The following is an 11,638-nucleotide window of genomic DNA, read 5'->3' on the forward strand; positions in this document are numbered from 1 at the left end:
TATAATTAAGTATTCCATTCATCCTGTTTCAAAATGTCCCATTTAATTTTTCTCATCATGAAATCAAGTTCCTTAGTTGTTAACTGGGGATGGCATACATCTTAGCTTAAAGTGGGTTCAAGTGATTTAAGTCCACCAATATCAGATAGGATTTGTATGTAGATCACTGTGTTAGGTGGCTCAATTTGTACAGTTTATCAATTATAATGTTAATATTCCCCAGTAATTTCTTATCATTGGGACTAAACTTACTTTATAATATAGATTTCTTTTTGTAAGTGAGAAAATGGCTTTAAATATAAGCATTTTAGCTAAGTAACATGGTTCCAACATAATAGTTTCCCCCTAGGAGGATTTAGACAAGCAAGCACTTACTGAAATGTGAACATGATATCTTTGTCCAAGTTATTCTACATTTATTTTTACGAGGGTTTCTGGGTTGACTCCCACTTCTTCAAATTAAAATATTATAGATTTAAAGAGAAGGTCCATTTTGAATATTAAATATGGATCCATGGTAATTTGGGAAAAAAGTAATATTTAGACATTGATGTTAGTAGTTATGTTTGAAAACATTATATTCATCACTTAGAAGAAAATGAAAAATAAAGAAAGTGGGTAATTTAAAAATTCATTCCAAAAAATCCATTCTGAATTCTAATTGCCTTTCACTCAGAGAAGTAGTGTAATAGCATGAAAACAGTTATATTTTTCACTAACAAAGTCTAAAATGAGAGTAGTTTTCTTCTTGCTTTTTCCATAATTACTATCTTCCCTTTCATCAGTTATAATCAATTAGGATTTAATTCAGATTTATGGTCTTAGTTATAATCCTTTTCAGCTTTATTCAAATGCTTTCTGAGATTTGCTTTGTAGTTTAATGTATTTTTTATACATTAAGCTCATTATGCAATTATTTATAGGGCACATTTAGCCTCATGGTCTACTTCAAGGAGAGGACAACCTAGGGATCATCAGGAAACAATTGGTATATTTGAAGATAAACATATCTGACCTGTACAGAGCAATTTTACTACATATGAGACATCTCTATATTCCAGGTTTGGTTTTATTTCTTGTAACCATGAATGTTTACCATGTTATAGTGTATGTCAAAAGTGGAAATGTAAATTATAAAGTTTGAAAATCAGTTCTATTGTGTTCTTGTGCACAAGTATGTTGAGATTTGCTTTGATGGTATAGAAGTTGAATAGGAAAGGGTATTCAGAATAAAAGGGCAATATGCGTGTGCGTGTGTGTGTGTGTGTGTGTGTGTGTATGCGCGCGCGCACGTGCCTGTGTTTGTATTTCCCATCATTCTAATCACTTGAAAATTATCCCCCATTAATTTTTAATGTCGGGTGGAACATGATTATGAAAACCTAAATTTAAGAATGGGTCTTCTAAAATATGTTTTGACTTCTGGTATACTTTTTATAGGAGGATATGAAATTCTATTCAAAATTGTATATGTGATACTAGTCCCCAAGACCAAATGAAATGTAAACAATATTCACTTTTAATATTACACTTGCATTATTGCACACTTTAACTTGCTTACTCTTTGGAACACACAGAAAAGACAGTGACCTGAAAACTGCCCATTTTTAGTAAGTAAGATCGAGAAAAGGCAAGTCATGGAAATGGGAGGGATGTTTGTACAGATGTTATTCTCTCTCTCTCTAAAAAACAAAATCAATAAAAAGACACATTATTATTTTTTTGATATTTTTATTGATTTCAGAAAGGAAAAGAGAGGGAGAGGGAGATAGAAACATCAGCATGTGTCCTGACCAGGAACTGAACCATGACCTTGTGATTCAGAGGTGGAAGCTCAATCACAGCCACACTGGCCAGGCTAGAAAAGATACAGTAAAAAATGGTTCTAACCCAAATCTATGTAATCTAAGTAATTCTTTTATTTATAATCTTAAAATAATAATATCAATAATTTTTAAGCGGTCTCTATTCCTCATTTTGCAACTAGGAAATTATAAGGACACAAAGCCAATGGATTATCTCATCAAACTTGGAAAGATTTCTGTTGCATATTATCTATTTTAAACGAAGAGAATCAGGCTCTTTTTTAATATATTCATAAAAAAATATTCATTTAGTGCCTCTAATTTCCCAGGTACTGTTTTAGGCATTAGAGCAATGAATAAATTAGACCAAATCCAAAAGCTCATGATGCTTGTAATATAATGGGGAAGATAGGATACCTCAATAAACACACAAATATATAAAAGATAATGCCAGCAGTGCTGGTTTTGATAGTGTCTAGAGAAGGCATTTGGATCAGAATCTTGAATGACTGAGAGTGTAAGCCTCCAGAGGGGTTGGGAGTTGTGGCACCCAAGGCCCTAGAGTGCTTAGTGTATCCTCAGAGCAGCAACACCAGCATGGGGCAGTAAGAAATTGGATTTTCATTTTTTTTTACAAAAAAATATTCCAAAATTTAAAAAGACCCAGAGTCTTTCTAAGGATAAGTAACCTAGTAAATCATGTTTTAAAAGGCAGACCATGAAAACTTGGGCTACAGTGATAGCAGTGGATATGCAAAAAAACCTGATTTTGGAATCATTTTTAAAGCAGAATCAACTGCATTTGCTGATAAATTGGATACAGGCATTGAGAGAAAGATAATTTTCACTGAGGATCTCTAGGGTTTAGGGAAGAACAATTCCTAGCGTAAATGGAGGTATCAGGATTTATAGGCAGGAATAAACCCATTTATACTTCAGATTAGCTGAGAAGAACCTTAGGGCCATCTTGGTCACATCCCAGTATTATGATATATTATATTGTGATAATTTTTTACTTTTGTGACCCATTCAATTAAAAAATTACAAAATTCAAAGAAAAATAATCTTTTACCAGATGAAGTTTGAATTATAGGCATGTCTCAAACTTTTTCTTAGCTACATATGTCTCTTCAGCAATCCATTCCACTCCATATTCTATTCCTCCAATTTTTTTAAAAATTGGCATTCATAATCCAGTCTTTCCCATTTTTCATCTACTTAATTGATCTTCCTTTCTCAGTCACCTTTGCTTGTTTCCTCTCAACTCCCTGATCTCTCAACACTGGGGTGCTCTCCAGGTAAAATATCCCAAGATACACTTCATCTTCCCAGCTCTAAATACTCTTAAATACTGATGAATTTGACATTTGTGATGCCAATTTCCACCCGACCCCAAAATGCCATACTCATATGTCTAATTGCCTATTGTCAATCACCACATTAAATCTAAACTTTTGAAGTCCTAAATGAACACTGATGTACACTCTCTAAACTTGGTCCTCTCAGATGAATTTCAGTAAAGGTAACTATATCCTACTGCTGGCTCATAAAAAAGTTATTAAAGTCATCCCAGACTTGTCTTTTCAACTATTAAGTCACCTCTTGCAGTCTGTTGGAAAGCTGTATGATCCCTTGACTCAATCTTTCCTCTTCTTTCCTTCCCGCTAGGGCTGTTTTCAGGTGTTTGTGACCTATGGGGTTTCACTGAACCTAACATATAGAAGTTCTCTGTTTGCTTCAGCGCTCTACTGTTACCATATTGCAATTCTTAAACATTTTTGCACAGGAGGTTTTCATTTTTCAATAGGTCTTGAAAATTATGTAGTTGTCCCTGCTCTCTGTTCTTACTTTGAGAATCTCCTGGAATAATAACCTATGTAAATGATCCAGTTAAAAAAGAGTGATTTTCAATTTAGGAAGCCTGGTAAAATTATGAAGCCATTATTTAAGAAAAAAATTTTATGCATGTAAATATAATTAGAGCAGAAAAATAATGAGCTAATATAGGGAGTTTATTTTGTGAAGAGATTAACTGAGATGAGTGGAATTTCTCAAAATTTTATATTAACATTGTGTTATTAATCTTCATAAATATCACATCTTGAATCCCCATTAGGTGGAGAAGGAAGCATTTACAGATGATTAAAATGAGGCATAAAGCAAATACATTATAAACTTTCCAAGAAAGCACCAACTCAAAAGTTTTAACCTAAGAAAGGGCGAATAGAAATAAGGAGAAACTTTGTTGTTCTTTAAACTTCAAGATATAATTCAATATTACTACCTTCAAAAAATGTTTCTCATATTAAAATCTCTTCTCTATAAGCTATAGCTTTTATAAATACATTTTTGCTCATATCTTAATACATTGATTCATTCATGTGTGTTGATTTTGAAGGCACTGAACATTTTGAAATGAGGCCTTTTATATATTACGAATTATTTTCCTTTTTATTGGTACTATATAATAATATATTGGAATACATGTAATCACTGTATTGTGATGGTATTAATATTAAGGAGTGTCTGTTTTTTAAAACATTCCTCCATAGCTAGAAATATGAAGCATAAAGTGCCAATGCATTAGAATATCCTTTCTTTCATACTAAAAACATCATTTTTTAAAAGATACATTTACTGGTATATTCCGAAATGAGACAGTGGGATTAATGAAAGTGTTCTCATTGTAATAGCAAGAAAAATAAATAAAATAAGAATACCAAGTTGTGAATAATTATTTTATAGAAGAGATCACTGTATCAGTATTTAAAATGTTTAATGGAATTTCATTATCACTGATTATTTAGATGACAAAAAGTGAATTATTACAAAGTTTGTTTTGAAAAAATTACCTCACTCCTTCAGCCCACTTTAAAAAATATAAGTAAAAATAACTTACTGGAGGATATGGTAAAGAAGAATGTTTTATTCATGTACCAGGCTACTCTTTCTTAGAGATGCAAATAAAACTGCATGTGAACTAGCAGCTGCTGGTAGAGCACTACAGACCCCAGTCTGCTAAGGGAGCACAGCTGGACAACTGTGCACAGCACATTCATCTTTAAATCAAACCCAACCAGGGAGACATTTAATACTAAACATATATAACACCTTACTATTGGCAAAGTTGAGTTGTCTGATCTTTCTCCTTTTTCAGCATTCATTTTAAGCTAAGCCTCAATGATTCTTTTGAGGGAAGCTCATCAAATATGTAATTATTTTATGGCATGTGGTCAGGAATTTTTTGTTATTCAAATTTTTATTTCCTTCCTTCTACCATTTTCCCCATGCTTCCTCAATTCCTTTCTTTGTTACCTGTAGTGTTCCTTTAGCTCCTATCAAGTTTTAGGCTCCCTGCTAGATACTGGGGACAATGTGGGGAAATTTGAGGTTGCTGTTCTCAGAAGCTGAGAGTCTACTAGGCAAAAGCTTTATTTTTTAAGACCATAACAACATCTGAAAATGAACATTTTAAATGAAAGACATGAAAATTCATAAGATGAAATAATTGTATCATGAAATAAGAGCTAGAGGGAAAATGTGAATGAGAGATTGCAGAGGAAAGGGGAGAGGGGAGGGGAGAGAAACAAGTTTATTTGACATTTCTTATATATTTTGAGGAGATGGAAAGGAGACTGTAGAATTCCCTATTATGAGCACTCATTATCATGGAATTTTAATGACTTTAAAAATCTTGCTACCAAATGTTTTATGTGACCCACTATCCAATGTATACAATTTAGTATCCACAATCCTCAGAAATTCAACTCTCAACAAGTCTTCCCTTGGGAGCGATGGTCAGTACCTGACACAATGGACAATTCCCATACATCTGGCCTCTAAGTAGACTAAAGTTGTACTCACTTTAGGGAAAAAAAAATACTGACCTCTTCTATCTCTATAAATATTTTTGAGCCATTTGTATAGTTGTGGAATAGTTCCATGTAAAAATTTTCCAGCAGATTCTTTGTATTTTAATCTAGGCAAAATTCAATAGTAGTAAATATTATAATGAGATTAATCTAAAACAATGTGTAGAATTCCAATGGCTTATTATGCAACTAGAGGCCCAGTGCATGAATTCGTGCACCAATAGGGTCCCTTGGCCTGGCCTGTGTGATTGGGCTGAAACCAGCTCTCCAACACCCCTAGAGGGGACCTGGATTGCGAGAGGGCACAGACCAGGCTGAGGGACCCCACTGGTGCATGATCAGGGCCAGAGAGGGATGTAGGAGGTTGGCCAGCTGGGGAAGGACTGCGGGAGGGCTCCAGGGCATGTCTGGCCCGTCTCGCTCAGTCCCAATCGTCCAGACCCCAGTAGCAAGCTAACCTACTAGTGAGAGTGTCTGCCCACTGGTGGTCAGTGCACATCATAGCGACTGGTCAACCGGTCGGAGCGTCTGTCCCTTGGGCGACTGGTCCGGTCGGAGCGTCTGTCCCTTGGTGGTCAGTGCATGTCATAGTGAGCAGTTGAGTGGCCTTAGCATATCATGAACATATTATGCTTTCATTGGTTGAACAGCCAACCCACGACCAGACACAGCATATTAGGCTTTTATTATATAGGATAAGGAACTAAGAAAAGTACAATATTAAAGAGAGAGAAGAACTTCTTAAAACACCTGCGCAAAATATACTCAGTTCACCTAACCTGACGAGTTCTGCATTCCTGTGGCTTATGATATGAGAGCAGGATTAATGTCAGCTAGAGAGCAGCCCTGGTAATCTCATCTCATTTGTCAGTTATAGTTGGAACATGAAAATCAGAAGAAGATTCGGAGGTCAGGGCCAAAACCAAAGGACAATTTCAGTTGGTTTATAGAAGTCTTTGGAAAACAGGACAGGTAGAGCTAAGCCAGTCCTCCAGGTTTATCTTGGGCAGGATCACAGACTTGAGTATTAAAATGTTAATGTAAGGGTACTTTTCTGTGGCTATTTATATTATTAAAAGCTTTTCAAGGAAACAAAAACATAACATTGAAACAATTTTTTTGCAGAGCAACCAAAATGTAATCTCACACGTTGTTTTTAAGTGATTATCTCTTGCCTTTTATTATCCTAGAGATAAAATAGACTTTTCTTAACTCTTACCCTATTGGAAACTTTGTATTAATGTTTACCTTCAAAGTGCAGATAAGCTAACTTTGCCTGGGAACTATGTTCTTGTGAAGAAATTCAGTCCAAAATTACAGTTAATGTGCATTTTTGCAGGTCCAGTCAGAGGTTTGTTTTATATCATTAAAGACGTGTTCAAAAAACAATATTTAGACTGAAAAGATACACTGTATTTACATAATTTGAACATTGCTGAGAAATGACAAAAAAAATCATGTTATAAAAATAGTCTAGCGGCCATGGATTGAGACACAGCTTGCTATAGCCACACTTTCCATTAAAGAACAGTATGTGCCAGAGTTTGTTTATTCAGGTATTTCTATCATGAAAACCACTAGTCTTATTTTTCTTATAAAATAAGACATTGCTATCAACTGACATACCCAAATCCTTTGGATTGTGTCAAATTAAAAAAAAAAAGAATTATCTGGCATTGAAATATTTTCACCCAAATATCTGTATCCAGTATCACACACAGAGATAAAGACTTGTGCATACTAATTTGTCCCCGTAGAGAGTTAGCGCCAAATATGATCAAAAGGAGCATAGTTATCATAAGACCACCCTCACTTCTGAAAACAACTGCAAATTCAGGATGTCCCCAAAACTATTCCTCAGTTTTTATAATTTGCTAAAAGGACTCACAGAACTTGCTGAAAGCTGTTACACTCATGGCTTTTAAACTTACCATTTACTACAGGGAAATGATACAGAATAAAATCCACCAAAGGATGAAGTTCATAGGGAAGAGCCTAAGAAAGTACCACATATGGAACTTCTGTTTTCCTCTCCCCATGGAGTCAGGGCAGCCTTGCTTCCTTGATATTGATCTGAGACAAAACTGCCATCCGGGAAAGCTCACTCAAACCTCAATGTGTAGAATTTTTACTTATGGAGACATGATCGATTGCCCCTGTGGCTGATCTTAGGAGGTCTAGCTACATGGGCCAAAGCCTTGGCCCTAAATCTTATTGTCTTTCTGGCATGGTCAGCACCTTCCCTAAATACTATCTGGTGTGGCCAACCCACACCCTAAATCACATTGTTAGTCTATCCAGCATGACCCACGAAATCAAAGACCTCAAAGATCAATTTAAGCCAACAGGGTAACTCTTGACTGCTAACCAAAAAAGATTACTGCATTCATTAAAGTGATGGTCACAGTATGCTGATTGGTAAGATCCTCTCTGGAGTTCTAAGTGCCACATAGTGGGGAAAGAAAGACAAGGCAGTTGGAGAACAGTCTGAATTTTATGTAATTTATTTACTCATTTATTTTGCATCAGCACCACAAACATTTTGGGGAACAATTTCTATGTGTCAAGCCCTTTGCATGTTGTGATTGACACTGGGCATAGGCCAACAAATAGCCATAGAATATCATGATCAGTACTTTCAGGGCAACAGGCACAAGGTACCTATCCAAGATAATTGATCAGCTCTGCCCAGAAGGCTTAGCATCACAAAGGAGAAAACCTCTGAGCTACCTTTGAGCTGGTCTTGAGGAGTGTCTAGCAGTCTTCTGGGTTGATATTGTGTAGGGAGGTGTGCAGGGCTATCGAGGCAGGGGAGCATCAGGGAAAAAAGAGTGAAGGATCATGACATGTTTCCAGTAGCATTTAAGGACAAAACAGATTTAGACGGATAAAGAGAAAACTCAGAGACAAGATAACAAAACAAAACAAAACAACAATACAAAACATATAGTAGCTTTCAAAAAATAGAAGGCAACAATAAAGACAAGGCAATCATTCTATCGTGTTGTTTTCTACTTAAACTCTGTGTTTAACAGGGTAGTTTTCTAAAACCAAGCTTTGGTGCTACAAACTTGAGGGATTAAAAACACAGACCCATAGTACACAAGCCAGCAATAGTAATAACCCAGTCATTGGCACACAGTGCAGTAATATTTCACTCTGCCTGGGAAGGCTTTCACAGTTGTCGCATTACTCATAGAGCACAACTTTTATAATGTACGGCTATTGGGCTTGAACTATTTTCTGTCTTAACTATGATCCCTTATATACTCACCAAGCACGTCCCAGTAAATGTGTGACCTTTATTTGGTGCGGGTTTGACATTAAATTACATTTCTTATTTCTTCCCTGGGCAAGCCTATTTCACTGAATACCCAGGCACATAACTCACTCAGTCCAATGTTTCAATAGAAAAGATCACCAGAGCTGTGTATACACAGTATATTACACACTCAGCTTAGAACATAATGAAAAATGCATCTTTATTCTGGTCTCAGAGTTTTTCCTGTAAGATTTATTGAGAGGAGGGTACTTTCCCCTGCCCCTCCATGGACACATGGCAGGCCCCATGTCCTTTCAGTTTATTCTTATATTGTATATATTCTTGTAGTTATTTTAATAACCAATGTAGTTACCATTCATATTAAATTTCCAGTACAAGGCGACTATATAAAAAATCATAACTAGATATAACCTAACATATTTCATTTTCCCCAGCTCATTTCTACATGTGAAAGGAAGCGCAAGCTTTCCCCCTGTTTTCCATCCCCTTCTCTTTAGAGGGGCAGTGGAGGTCAGAGTAGAAGACAGTTAACTTGAACTAGTTTCCCATTATTTGGTTTATCCTTGTGTTAGCTATCTATTTCTTTATGTAACAAGTTACTCCCAGATTCAGCACATTAAAATAACAAATGCTAATTATTTCATAGTTTCAGCAAATTGGGCCTGGCCTCATTTGGTCCTCTAGCTCGGGGTCCCTCACAACTCTGCAATCAAGGTATTGGCTGTGCTATTGTTATGTCAAGGCCGGACATGGGGAGGATTCGCATCCATGTTCATTCCCATGGCTATTGGCAGGCCTCAAGTACTTGATGGCCTAAAAGGAAAAGTCATTTCTTGTAAAAGTGTCCTCTTGCTAATCTCACAGCAAGCAAATGAGAGAGGAGAGCCCCAAACAGAACCTGTAATCTCGGGTGTGACAGTTCAACACTCTGCGGTATCTTATTCATTGGAAACTAGTTATTAGGTCCAGCATGTCCTCAAGGGGAGGGGCTAACACAAGAGCATGGATAGAAGGAGATGAGCATCATAAGAGATGTCTTAGAGGTTACCCACCACAATCCCTTTGGGCCCAGAAGCTTTTAAAAGATGATTCTTTGCTTGGCATCTGTGTGGGCCTTTGGAAGATTCCTGTCACCAGAGGCCTCTCACCTGTGGTTATCTTGACCAAGCAATGAATCTCTAGGTCAGATGACTATTTAATAGATTCCTCCCTTAGCTTCTCAGCCACGATGCCCTTAATTTCCTTCTTAGGATCTGAAACACCTTTTTTCCTCTTAGTCATATATATCTGGTGCTCCAAAAAAAATATCTCCCATATCCCTTATGTCCAAAAATGTTAGGAGTGCAGATTGATTCCAGCACAGCAACTCTCCGCCACATGTGCCATTAAGATGCACATTTACATGCAATTCCCTGTGACTTAGTGTCGGTCGCCTACTGTTCTGTCACTCACTTGGACACTCTTTTATATCTTAGTAAAACAATCCCTTACTTTTTAAAAAAGTAACGTGTTTCTGTATAGAAGGTAATACCCTAAGAAAACTTAATTATATACTTATATTAATGGAAATCAAAATCATTTTAAATATAATCATTATCTTCAGGGAATAAAATCTTTTTTCTTTATTATTATCCTAATAATCATAAAGAGATGAGGAAATTAGAAAGCCAATAAATTAGCCAAAATAGATAGCAAACAACTTTTAAATGATCTGAGCTATCACCAAAATGAAGTATAATTTATGTTTCTTTATTACTAGCAGTACTTCTTTCATAACTCTGTATGGTCTTATACTATTGAGGGAATTCTGTATTCTTTTAGGCTCTGATTAGTGTGTAGTGGTGTTGAAGTCTAATACTTTCACTGTATGGGCATAAAATTATATTAAATAATAGTGGAAAATTGAAAAGGTCATAGCTCTTATACTGTATAAGGAAATAAGCAATGTCTTCTTTGTTTTATCAAAACACTTGATAACCTGGGATAAAATTTACCAATTTTAATAACTAAACATAATAAAGAGTAAAGATTTCACAGTAGGAAAGCTATGGAGCTCTCTGTCTACAGATGGTTTGTCCTAAGCTATGTAGCTCTTCTAGTTATTGTATAACTATTGAGCATTTCTTAGTTTTTCAGCACAGTGGATAAAGAGAATAGATAATCAAATCAAATCATGTTCTTATTTTAATTTGAATATCAGCACTTACTAATATTTGAGCGTCTACACAACACCAAATTTCTCTGTGACTTAATTTCCTATTTGTATAAGGGAAAGGTAGAATTTAATGACCTGTCCAGTCTCTACTAGAATTTCATAATTGTATTAAAAGTGCTGGGATAATCTCTTTTTGGGAAAGGAGAAAGAACCAAAGAAGTGTATTCATGAACTCTTTCCACAGAGATTATATACAGGCATTAAAGAAATGATCACTAACAGTGAAATCAGTAACTAATCATCATAAGCGGCTTTGAATGGTACAATCTATGATTTGAAAAGTATTATGGGACAAGATGGTGACAGAAGTTTTGAGACATGAATTTGGCCTTGAAGTTTGGTAAGATTCCAATAGAAGTAGATCTTTGTGATAGTGTTCTTTTTCTCTCATTCACATCATAACAACATAAAGAGTACACAATTATTATTAACTGGGCTAATTAGGCCCCAAAACTCTTCAGAA

The 11,638-nt window shown here is 35.7% G+C and overlaps 1 protein-coding gene across 1 annotated transcript in view; it reads left to right on the forward strand.

Moving 5' to 3' along the window:
- Positions 1 to 11,638, forward strand: part of LOC102256632 (glutamate receptor ionotropic, delta-2) — an 841,284-nt gene that overhangs the window by 609,544 nt on the left and 220,102 nt on the right. The gene's annotated exons all lie outside the window — the stretch shown is intronic.

Source organism: Myotis brandtii, unplaced genomic scaffold (assembly GCF_000412655.1).
Source record: "Myotis brandtii unplaced genomic scaffold, ASM41265v1 scaffold1141, whole genome shotgun sequence".
NCBI lineage: Eukaryota > Metazoa > Chordata > Mammalia > Chiroptera > Vespertilionidae > Myotis > Myotis brandtii.